The sequence below is a fragment of the Medicago sativa genome, chromosome 7 (genome assembly GCF_051527215.1).
Source record: "Medicago sativa cultivar Bolivia chromosome 7, Bolivia_mono, whole genome shotgun sequence".
NCBI classification, from domain to species: Eukaryota; Viridiplantae; Streptophyta; class Magnoliopsida; order Fabales; family Fabaceae; genus Medicago; species Medicago sativa.
The window spans coordinates 6778248-6791188 of NC_140755.1; the positions used below are offsets into that span (position 1 = coordinate 6778248).

The following is a 12941-nucleotide window of genomic DNA, read 5'->3' on the forward strand; positions in this document are numbered from 1 at the left end:
GAAAGCCATAGGAAAATGAGTCACTCAGTACCATGGATTAAGGGATCAAGATTGGTGTTTTAATCTATGCGTCTATTACTATAAGTTTTGGAATGAACGAAGGTTTTAGATTAAGAAATTTTTAAAATTTGTGACATTAGTTAGACATTTATACACCAAAAGTCCAAAACTACACAAGTTTGTGATATTAGTTCAATATTTAGACATCAAAAATATAGTTTTGAAAAGAAAAAAAATAGAACAAAACTACAGTAATGTAGATGTTCATAATAAAAATAAAAGTCAAGACGCATATTTCTAGTTCATGACTTAAATAGAGAAATACACTGCGATAATACTAAACCATATGACATAGTTTAGAGGGGATTTAGGAGTGAGGGATATTAGGTTGGTGAATGTTAGTCTTCTAGTAAAGTGGAGATGGAGGTTATTATCGGAGGAAAATTTGCTTTGGAAGTTGGTCTTAGTCGATAAATATGGTACACAGGTGGGCCGAAGGATAGAGATGGGTGTGAAGTGTGGCCGTCATATTCATCTCGTTGGTGGTTAGATTTAATGACCTTGGAGGAACTGGATTGTGGTAGTTGGTTTGACAGGGAGTTGGTTAGGAAGGTGGGGAATGGTATGGGAACTCTTTTTTGGAAGGAAGCTTGGTTAGCAAATGAGCCTCTGTGTCATTTTTCCAAGATTATTTTCAATTGCAAGAAATCAAGAGTGGAAAGTAGGGGAAATGGTGCGTGATAATTTTGTGGTGAATAGGTGGAATTTTGATTGGCGGAGGGAGTTGTTTGTGTGGGAGAGTCATTTATTACATGATCTTATTGTTAGGTTGGAAGAAGTAGTTTTAGGAGATGGCCCAGATTGTTGGGTGTGGAAGTGGGAGGAGGGGCGAGTTTTTTTTCCGTAAAATCGTGTTATTTTAAAAAACTTGTGTCTAGTAGTTGAAGGTGTGTCTATGGAGGAAGATGGGCTGTTTCATGATTTCTGGAAGAGTAAGGCAACCATCTAAGTTGGCTTTTTCGTGGACTATGATTCTTAATCGTATCCCAACAAAGGTAAACCTTCGAAAGAGAGGCCTTTTGGTTATTGATGACCCCTTGAGGCGTGTCTTTTGCGGTTTGGAGGTTTAAACAGTTGTTTACTTGTTCCTTCATTGTCATGTGACTTCTCAAGTTTGGAGGAAGGTGATGAATTGGGTTGAATTCAATTTTATCACACCTCCTAATGTGATGATTCATAGCAGGTGTTGGGCAAGGGAAGGGCGCAACAAGAAATTGAATAAAGGGGCTTCAATCATTTGGCACGCGGACATTTGGACCATTTGGAATATGAGAAACGATAGGATTTTCAATAACAAGTCTAGTGGGGTGGATGAAATGGTGGACCAAGTTAAGGTGTTATCCTGGCATTGGAGTATGAATAGACTGAAAATTGCGGTTTGTCTATTTTACGAGTGGTGTTGGAATCCAAGATGGTGCTTGTCTCTCTAACTTTGGGTTGTGGCTCTTTAAGGGCGGTGTAATTTCTTATGTTTTTCTTTGTTGGATTTGGTATGTGGTGCGGTTTACGCTAGTTCTGTCTGTTGTAATTTTGCTAGCTTAGTTTGGATGGTGTTGTTTTTGGTGCCTGTGTGCGGATGCATCTCTGCCCCTCGTATTTCCGAGTTACTACCACTCATGTCTTTGTGGTAAGTTCTCTTTATTAATTAATTTGCTGTTAAAAAAAAAACCATATGACATGGTAGAAGGTAAACTTATCTAGTTAAAGGGAATTACTTAGATAAATATTTTCGCAACTAGGTAAATGGAATATTTTTTTCTAGGTACACCTAAAATTGACAAAAATACCTTGAACTCATTTTCAAATTTTCAACCATCGTTGGTGTATCGGTGAGGCCATTTCGACTGAGCTTCATCGGTCTGGATGGGGTTTCCGACGAAGCAAGAATCGTTGGGTGGAACGATGTTGTGTTGTTGTTTAGGTGATTGGCGATCGTGTTTGGGAATTTTTTTTGTCTGCTCTACATGTGAGATTTTATTACCAATATGCCATACATGTGAGATTTTTTTTAACTATCAATTTTCCTTGATGACGTGGTCACAAGTTTGGCAATTGAAATGTCGCACTCGTGAAATTTTTTTTTTCTTCCGTTTTTTGTTTTTCATTTTGTTGTTTTATATTTTTATTCAATTTAAATTATTAAACATAAATTAAAAATATACTAATAAAATTCATAATAAAATATTACATATTAAAAATTATTTCGACAAATAAAAAACCACAAATGTTCGTCTGTGCCATATCCCCTACGCCTAATGTCATGAACAACATATTGTGGTTCTTCCGGTTGTACATTGTCAATGGATGAATGCACACAATGGATGAGAGAATTCAATAATTAAAAGAGCTCTGAGTGATGAGAGGGGTTGAGAGAGAGAACGACGATGGACAGTGGCTCCGCTGCGGTCAATCGCACCGACATTCTTCGTCGGAGGTGAGGATCATCGTGGGGGAAAGGGTTCCAGGCAGGGTGCCACAAAGGGGAGGGGGGGGGGGGGTTGGAGAGAGATTGGATTGACGTGAGACCGCGACGGGGGAAAGCGCGGCGACAGGAAGCTCAAGGTCAAGACAGGTTCACAGAGGAAGAACGGCTTCAGAGACGGGATGACTTCAAGCTTCGACAGGATAGGGTTAGGTTTGCACCACCGATTGAACGTTACCATGGGGATTTTGATACAGGAACGAAATTTTACGGTGGCAAGGTATTGGACTGGGGCGACAGTGTGTTTAATGAGGATTATGATTGCGATGCTGATACAGATTGGCCAAGGTTACCATCGCGACAGTCAGGTCGCAGGCAAGAGGGGAGGCGCGCGGTTGTTCCTCTTCCCAGACAGCCACCGCGCGCGGCTGTTATTTCAAGTCAGAAGGTACAACGATTGGAGGATGAAGAAACAAGGGGAAACGACACAAGTCAGAAGGCACCGCGATTGCAGGATATAGAAACAAGGGGAACTGATGCTGAGTCTTCTGTTAAACGGTTCGTTACTTTCTATATCACAAACTTTCCTCCACAGGCTTCGACTTTTTTCTTGCGAAAGGGGTTCGAAGTCTGTGGTATTCTTGAAGATGTCTTTGTGGCAAATAATAGGAATAGGAATGGTGAGGTTTATGGTTTTGTGCGGTATGCCAAGGTTCGTGACGCGGATAAATTGCTGAAAGCTTTAAATAATGTTTGCTTTGGTCAATATCATGTACATGCTGTGCTAGCTAGGTTCGACAAGAAGAAGGAGGTTTTGGTGAGGGAGGGAGTGGGAGTAGGAGGTAAGGTTACTAGGAAGATGGGTCGAGAGGGTGTGGTGGGTAAGGCGAGGGAGAAGGAGATTGAGGGAGAAAAAAGTGTAAGGACGGGTAGGGAGGGTGTTGGGGCGAAGAAGGATGGAGAGGTGAAGGAGGGAGGTGTGAAGGTGGGGTCGGTGTGGGTGTCGGTTGGGGGAGCGTCGAAGAGGGGAGGGGTTGGAGAGGAAGGAGAAGAGAAGGTCCAGGGCGCTGTGGGGAAGGTGGGTAGGAATGTTAGCACGGACACGATGACATGTTCTTCAAAATTGGTTCGGAAGTATAATTCTTGTGGGGAGGACAGCAAGTCGGCATCTAGAGGTTTGATTGGAACAGTGATTAACGGGGAATCCATACCGCTTATTCAGAGTCGTGTGAAGGACGCTGGTTTTAAAGACATTGACATTATTCCTTTGGGCGCTGACAAGGTATTTCTTCATTCTCTATCTGAGAAGAATGTTTCTGTTATAGTGGGGGAAGCAAAACAATTTTTCAACCTTATTTTCTCTAGTTTGGTTGGCTGGCATAAAGAGGTGATACCTTTTCAGAGGGGTGCCTGGTTACGTTTGTACGGGATACCGTTACATGCTTGGAATGGAAGTTTCTTTAAGCTTTGTGTTTTTGATTGTGGAAGGTATTTACGTTCGGACACATGCTCTTTGAATAGAGAAAGGTTTGATTATGCAAGAGTGTTGGTTTCCATGTCGACTTTGGATGTGGTAAATATGTCTGAGCATTTAATGGTTGATGGGGTCTTGGTGGAAATTAAAATTATTGAAGAGTGGGGTTTTAATATAGGGGAGGATGTCTGTTTGTTTGAGGCAGATGATAATTCAGAGTCTTCTTCACCTGATAACGTAGATTTCCAAGATGATTTTGAAATGGATAAAAATGTTGAGAAATTGGAGGATAATATTGTCAAGGACCTTGCAGAAAAAATTGATTTTGAGGACGTTGCTGATGGATGGGGAGTGTCGAATCCCTTGGAGACTACGGGGGGTTTGAATGTGCATACAAATAGTGTGCAGTCAGATTGTCGCCCGAATAGTCCTAAGGAGCAAGATCTTATGGTTGCCTCGGCTTCTTTTAAGGAGGATATTATTGATGATACTAGCGTGGTACTTCGAAGTGGGGTACAACCGCAGGTAGAGAAGAATGTTGAAGCGACTTTTGTGTGTGGAATTGATTCTACAATACCGGTTGAAAACTTTGTCGACAAAGCGGGAGTTTCTAGAAAAAGATGTATAAAATCAACCACTATTTCTTCTGAAGAGACTTTGTCTTTTCGATCAGGGCCATGGAGTGTGGACTGGTTACAAAATATTCAACAAGGGGATATTGGTCTTATTTCCTCTAAAAATAAGCGACTGAGGAAGGTTGTGAAGGAAAGTGGTGATAGTGGTGGGAGGTCTAAACAACACGCAGGTAAAAAGAAAGCGGGAGGAGTGCTTCGACACCCGGTGCTAACATTGAAAAGGTGGCCAGATTACCTAGTAAAGATAGAGAAGAGGTTATGAAAGTCTTGAGGAAGTCCAAAGTCATGAAGGTTTTAAAACATAAAATCAAAAATCGTCGACGTCAAATGGAGAAAATTACAAGGTCCTTGGAGGCGGAGATTCATATTTCTATTAATGAATATTCTTCAATGGCTTCAGTGAATAACGATTGGCGAAATTGGGTGGTTTTACAAGGTCTCTTTTCATGGTAACAGTAATAATAAATTCAGTGTTTTATCTCGTCCGAAGTAGGTGTATGTAGGGCCAGTGTTGACTCCTGTGGGGGATGGAGGTGGCGTGGTGGATGGGGGTGTTTAGTTATGGTGTTTCAGTGTTGGGTTGTGGGCGGGGATGGAGGTGGCGTGGTGGATGGGGGTGTTTAGGTGGGTTGTGGAATGTTCGGGGTTTAGGAGGTTCAGAGAAGAGGAAAGAAGTGAGGAAATTAGTAGGTGAGAAATAACAACCTTTTATCTTTTGTATTCAAGAAACAAAAATGGAGGTGTGTGAGCAGTCTTTATGCGCCTCTTTGTGGGGTGATTCGAGTTTCTCTTACTCTTATCGCCCTTCAATGGGGGCTTCGGGAGGGATTCTAGCGATGTGGGATACTTTGGAAGTAGAGGTGTGGTCATCTGTTAGCTTTGATCATGTGCTTAAAATTCATGGCAAATTTATTCGAACAGATAAAGAATTTTACTTGTTCAAAATTTATGCTCCTTGTGAGATGCGGGATAAACAATTGTTATGGGCATCTTTATCAGTCAAGTTGCAGTCTTTAAGGGGTAAGAATGTGTGTGTATGCGGTGATTTTAATGCTGTCAGGTATGTGGAGGAAAGGTGGACTCAAAGGAGGGGGGCAGTGTTGCTCCTGATATCCATCAGTTCAATCTTTTCATCGAAGACTATGGGTTAATAGACTTGCCGTTATGTGGTAGAATGTTCACTTGGTTCAAGGGGATGGCTCATATATGAGTAAGATCGACCGTTACTTGTTATCAGACGACTGATGTTTAAATTGGCCCAACTGTTTCCAGGTAGCTCTTCACAGGGGTCTATCCGATCATTGTCCGCTACAGTTATCAGTTGATGAGGAAAATTGGGGACCCCGTCCGTCTAGAATGTTGAAATCCTGGCAAGAGGTGCCGGGGTACAAGCAATTTGTGAACAAAAAATGACATTCCTTCCATGTAGAAGGGTGGGGCGGTTTTGTTCTAAGAGAAAAGTTGAAATTGATCAAATATGCGCTTAAGGAGTGGCACTCCGTACACGCTCAAAATATTCCAGGTAGGATCGATTCATGAAAAGGCTCGACTTGCTTTGTTTGATGAAAAAGGGCAGGGTAGCGCGCTGACCATAGAAGAATTAGAAGAGATGCGGGACATAACTCATGATATTCATTTCTTGTCCCGAGTAAACACTAGTGTCAGTTGGCAACAGTCTCAGTTACTTTGGTTGAAAGATGGAGATGCTAATTCTAAGTATTTCCGTTCAGTGTTATCTAGTCGGCGGAGGAGGAATTCGATTGTATCGCTTATGGTTAATGGTAATCTTGTGGAAGGTGTTCAACCGATTCGCAATGTTGTGTATACCCATTTTAAGGACCATTTTGCGGCTCACTACATAAATAGGCCGGGGGTTGCAAATTTACCTTTTAAAAGTTTATCTTATGCTGAAGGCGGCTGTCTGGTAAAACATTTTACGGTAGAGGAAGTCAAACTAGCAGTTTGGGATTGCGACAATTTTAAAAGTCCTGGACCTGATGGTGTGAATTTTGGTTTTATTAAAGACTTCTGGGAAGAGATTCAGATTGATGTAATGCGGTTTATATCAGATTTTCATCGGAATGGTAAATTAACCAGAGGTATAAACCATACTTTTATTGCTCTTATTCGAAAAGTTGAAACTCCTCAAAGATTAAATGATTTTCGCCCTATTTCATTGGTGGGGTGCCTGTACAAAATTTTGGCAAAGGTGCTAGCCAATCGTCTGAGGATGGTTATGGCAGTGTCATTGCGGAGACTCAGACTGCCTTTGTGAAAGACAGAGAAATTCTTGATGGAATTCTAATTGCTAATGAGGTGGTTGATGAGGCTAAAAAAGCTAAGAAGGAGTTGATGTTGTTTAAAGTTGATTTTGAAAAAGCTTATGATTCGGTGGATTGGGGGTATTTGGATGCCGTAATGCATAAAATGAGGTTTCCGGCGTTATGGAGGAAATGGATAAAAGAATGTGTAACGACAGCTACTGCTTCTGTTCTTGTCAACGACAGCCCTACGATGGAGTTTCCCTTGCAAAGGGGCCTGCGGCAAGGCGATCCCCTTTCCCCTTTTCTATTCCTCTCAGCTGCTGAGGGCCTGAATGTAATGATGTCTTCTTTGGTTGATAATAACTTGTTCACTGGGTATGGGGTCGACACATCTAATGCAGTGTCAGTTTCCCATCTTCAATTCACAGATGATACGCTGTTATTTGGAGCAAAGAGTTAGGCTAATGTTCGAGCTTTGCGAGCGGTGTTAATTTTGTTCGCGGAGATGTCTGGTTTGAAAGTGAACTTCAATAAAAGTTTATTGGTTGAAGTCGATATTGCGGATTCGTGGCTTAATGAGGCGGCATCTATTCTGAATTGTAAGATGGGTAAGGTTACGTTTTTGTATCTGGGTCTCTCGATTGGAGGCGATCCTAGAAGGTTATCTTTCCGGGAACCCGTTGTGCATACCATTAAGCTTAGACTGTCGGGGTGGCAAAGTCGGTTTCTTTCATTCGGAGGTCGGTTGGTCCTTCTTAAATCTGTCCTGACATCTCTGCTTGTCTGTGCCCTTTCCTTCTTCAAAGCTCCGTCAGGTATAATCTCTTCCATTAACTCTATTTTTTCTAAATTTTTTTGGGGAGGGAGTGAGGATAACAGGAAAATTTCCTGGATTGCTTGGAGCTCTATTTCTCTTCGTAAGGAGTATGGATGTTTGGGGGTGAGACAGTTGAAGGAGTTTAATATTGCTCTCTTAGGTAAATGGTGTTGGCGGATGTTGGTGGATAGAGAGGGGATGTGGTTCAGGGTGTTGGTGGCGAGATACGGTGAGGAGGCAGGGAGGTTGGTGGTAGGGAGCCGGATTGCTTGGAGCTCTATTTCTCTTCGTAAGGAGTATGGATGTTTGGGGGTGAGACAGTTGAAGGAGTTTAATATTGCTCTCTTAGGTAAATGGTGTTGGCGGATGTTGGTGGATAGAGAGGGGATGTGGTTCAGGGTGTTGGTGGCGAGATACGGTGAGGAGGCAGGGAGGTTGGTGGTAGGGAGCCGGAGTGTTTTGTAAGACCCGTAATTTTAGAAAATAAATAAATGTTAATAATATAATAATATGTTTCCATATCTATTTTATTTGTTGTTCAAGTAAAAATAAATAATACCTTCGACGATGAATTTTTATCGCTACTCGAATATTTTGTAATCTTTGTCGCGATAGCGACTCATGATAAATTTTTCGGAAAATTTCTCGAGAATTTAATTTTCAGTATCTTCCAGAAACGGAAAATTTACCGCTCTTAATTTTTTAAAACAAACTCCGTTTTGTACGAAATTTTTTGTATAGACTTATAAAATTATTTACGATATATTTATGCAATAAAAATATTTTTCCCATCGAAAATTTTCTTATAAGAACCAATTGTAACTAATAAAGTCTAATGATGATGATTTGCTTTGCTGAGATAGAAAATATCTACCTCCAATCTCTTGTTCCTCACACGGTTACACCACGGGTGGCACTTTGGTGCCATTAATGGCACCATGCCATTAGATCTCCACCACACACACACATCACACACACATCCACAATGTTTGGGTGCCATCAATGGCCAGGATGTAATGACACGGTGCCATTAATGGCACCCAAGTATTTCCCGTTACACCACCCACATTTGCATACTCTAATATTTTTACTTATTTATATGCATGTATGTATGCAAATCAAAGTGGCTCATTCACACTCATTTTCTTCTCTTTCTCGTCATCTCTCTTCTCTCTTCTATCTTTCTTCTTTCTTCTCTCTAGTTGTTTTCTTCTTTCTTCTCTCTTCTCTCTTCTTTCTTCTTCTCTCTTATTTCTTCATTCTTTCCTTTCTTCTTTCGTCAATCTCTCTTCTCTCCCTCTCTTATGTCTTTGTTCATCACAATTCTATCTTCTCTCTTATTACTTTTTCTCTCTTTCTTTGTTATTTTCTATTCTTTCTTCTCCTTCTACAAAAGAAAATTCCACGAACCTTGAGAAAGGTAATAAATAACTCATGAAAATATCTTTCTTTGATTTTGGTTTTCCTTTATTTACAAAATATGTAGAGAATCATAAACCCAAACTAATCTAACTCCTTCAAGATCATATTTGTAATTTCTCAACTAAATTTTGGACTTAGCTTCAGTGACATATATGAACCTATATTGAATTTAAAATAAAAGAATAATAAAAATGCTCCTAGCTATAGGGATTAGGCCATACAAATATGCAGACTTAGGAGGATGTTATACTTTTATTATTTATGATGATGAGTTTTAGTAATAAGATGTGATTAACAAATTAATAGGTAAAGAATTATTAGTATGGAAGAAGGTTCATGATCGTAAAAGAAAAAAATAATAATAAATAAAAAATGTAAAAAGAAAAGGAGCTAGATATTTTCATATGAGACTACACCTGAGACTTTACTTTATATAGAAGCTTGGAGTTTTAAAAGAAAGAATCACACCATCAGTTGGCTAAACCAAAAACTTGAAGGTTTGTATATTATCCTTTCTTTATGTTTTATTCCTTTTATCTCTATTATCTCATTCCTCTCTATACCTTTTAGACATTTTCCTGTATACTTCTTGTTCTCCGTTTCTTTTTTTTACGATTCCATTTTCTTCTGGTCCTGCCAATGTTTTCTTCCTATCCTTTATTTATTTTAAAAACTCATTCGTTACTATTTCTAAATCCTAAAATTATTTCTCACATCTAATAAATTTTGATGCTATAAGCGAGTACTGTACCTATTTTATTTCATTTTCTGTTGAGGATCTAATCTAGTATCATCACAATCACAAGAACTATTTATGAAAAAGAAAACAAATATATTCCTGTTTAGTAAAATAAAATTGATTAATATGGTTTTCTTGTATTAAAAATAAAGTAGAATGATTTGTCAAACTTGTTCCACCTCTTTTTCTATCAAATACTCTAGACTCTTTTATTTAGTTAATTTTCAAGTGATTTCACCTCCATCTATATATACATACAGGTTTACAATCCGGTAAAAAGAAAATATCTTTATGTGTTTTGTATAAAACAAAAATGCTAAATTAATTTAGTAGGTTCATTAGTTGTAGTCATAAACTTTGGAATTTCGTAAGCATAGTTTTAGTGTGAAAATAGATTCTGTTGTATAATTAATTTTTTACTATTTTTGGTAATTTTAAAGAAATAAAAAAAAAGTATGTTGCTGTTTAAGATGGGTGGCTCGATTTAATATAACAGAGATAGTATATGTACAATCTTATTGTCCTCTATCACTAAGACAAAATTATTAGTTCATTTTTTGTAGAGCTTTTAGACTAGCCTTTGTCACTAAGACAAAATTATAGTTACAAACATGAATAACCTTTTGATCTATTCTAGATAAGTATAAATAAATTATTAGGTGTCAAAGAGAGTTTTGATTTGGAGACTACAATTGTATTATTTGGAGTAAAAGTTTTGATTTATTGCAAATTTTGAAGACAACAATGGTTAGGACACATACACGTGTTTTGTTATCATATATAAATTGTTTGAGAGCTCATGGTTAGTTATAAGGATTTGAATTGACATAAAGAGATATAATGATAGTTATGTTTTGACTATACGTGTTAAAAGTTAGAAATTAAAGACACTATTATTTTTAGAATAAAAACTTAAATTTGGATGTTATGAGCTTTTCTCATAACAAAGTTGTAGAAAACGATATTGGGGTATTATGTCTTTAGCACTTTAAGAAAAAAAATGGTTGATTTATGATCTCAACTGCTTTTAAAAAAATAATGTTTTTGACGTTGTTAATAAATTTGGACCGCGCGTAAAATGTTAACTTTCATCAAAAGAAATAAAATAAATATCAATAGTAACAATAAATACGGGCCTTATTCTTGATCTTCAACATCGTGGACTCCTTGGGTAGAAACTAGTTGAGTTCTATCTTTCTTATTCTCTCTCGAGTACGATCATCTCTCTCTATATTTCTTCAGCTTCTTTTTCTTCCCTTGAGTGTTTGTGTCATGAACTTTGAGAAAAAGAGATAGTGAGCGTTTGAGTGAGAGTTTAGAGAAATGAGTAAAAAGATAATTAAAAGCATTTAAATGGCTATGGATTCTTGAGGGTCTTTCATAACTAAAAGAAATAAAAGGGAATGCTTTGCTCAGGTAAGGGCACCTATCTATTTTTAGATATATCTATATATGATAAATTGGTATGTATAATTTCTCCGTATTTTCATACGTGATGGATGATGCTTAATTTTCAAGGTGAATAAAGGATTATATATGTGCAGTCTTTAATGCATGAGATGAATTGTTTACATATGCTTTTGAGATATGTAAGATGTTGCATTAGCATATAAGGGGAATCGTATGCTCATGCATTTCATAGTAAACGTGGCCACCAGAGAGGAGTCATGAGGTGCACACCGGAGAGGTGGCACGGGGTGCGTTTTTAACCCACCTTATCCCGTAGTGGATCATTGAGTCTGATAGATGAGTAGATACTCATCTCCTTAGTGGCGCGGCCACAACCCTATGCGGAGCGGTGATAATTCCGGAATCATTTGCATGTGATGTCCTGTGATAGGCTTCACACTCATGTAGAGTCTGTATTTTTAGGCTAAATGTGCATTGTTATAGTTTATTTGTTGAATGTTTATTTTAAAGCCATTTACCATGCCTACATGCAATGCATGTTGTATTTCTGTAATTATGTTGTTTTTAGATCGTGACCCTTTACATTAATTCGTGGATCGGGCTTTGCCCCACATCCAAATAGGGAGTCGTTAAGCGGGAGTGACAAAGACTTTGGAGGAGTAGCAGTTTGGGAAGTCAAGCTTGAGGTCATCAGTAGGTCTCAAACCAAGTCATAACAGTTTAGAGTTAAGGATCAGCTTTAGGATTCTTTTTAATTTTTAGTTAATACTTTTGTTAGGAAACTTTCCCTCTGCGTAGGGATGTAAGTGAGTCTTGTAAATTAATCATTCGTTATACAAAGCGCTATATAACTCTGACGTTCATTTTGAAAAGGAATCTTTAATTTATTTTGTTCATAAAAGTCTATGACTTGAGTTTATAAAGGTTTTATTTATTCTTTCGTTAAAAAAAAAAAACTAACACAATTTTTGGTGCTGAAATACGGGGCGTTACATGTTTCTTGTTGGTGGAAGGAGATAGCGAAGACTAGGGATGGGGTAGGTGAGGCCGAGGGGGGCTGGTTTGCAGAGAGTGTTGAAAAAGGTGGGGGACGATTCTCAAACTTTCTTTTCGTATGACAGGTGGGTTTGCGATGTCCCCTTACGTAAGCGTTTTCCTCGTTTATTTGATTTATCAACCAATAAATTAAGTACGGTGGAGGAAATGTTTAATCTTGGTTGGGAGGTAGGTGGGGAGGCGTGGAGGTGGAGGAGGAGACTGTGGGCGTGGGAGGAGGAAATGGTAGAGGAGTGTAGGCTTTTATTTGATGTTTTTGTTTTGCATTATGATAGCTCTGACAGGTGGCAGTGGGAGCCAGACATCCATGAGGGCTACACTGTGAGCGGAGCGTATCAGCTTTTGACTAATCAGGATGCAGGTTTTTATGACGTTTTGCGAGATCTTGTTTGGCATGAGCAGGTTCCTCTGAAAGTGTTCGATTTTGGCCGGGAGACTGCTGCAAGACAGGCTTCCTACTAAGACAAACCTCGTCAGGCGCAACATCCTTCAGCAAGACGCGAACAAGTGTGTGGCGGGTTGTGATCACGACGAAACATCACCCCACTTGTTCCTCCATTGCGACGAATTTAGTTCTTTATAGCAGTATACCAAGCTTTGGTTGGGTGTTGCACGGGCTGATCCTAACAACCTTAATGATCA

The 12941-nt window shown here is 38.9% G+C and overlaps 1 long non-coding RNA gene across 1 annotated transcript; it reads left to right on the forward strand.

Moving 5' to 3' along the window:
• The first annotated feature begins 11180 nt into the window (after positions 1-11180).
• On the forward strand, positions 11181-12119 carry LOC146903866 (uncharacterized). The gene is made up of 2 exons (XR_015018679.1): positions 11181-11249; positions 11866-12119. It is a non-coding gene; the product is annotated as an uncharacterized LOC146903866 (long non-coding RNA).
• The last annotated feature ends 822 nt before the right edge of the window (positions 12120-12941 follow it).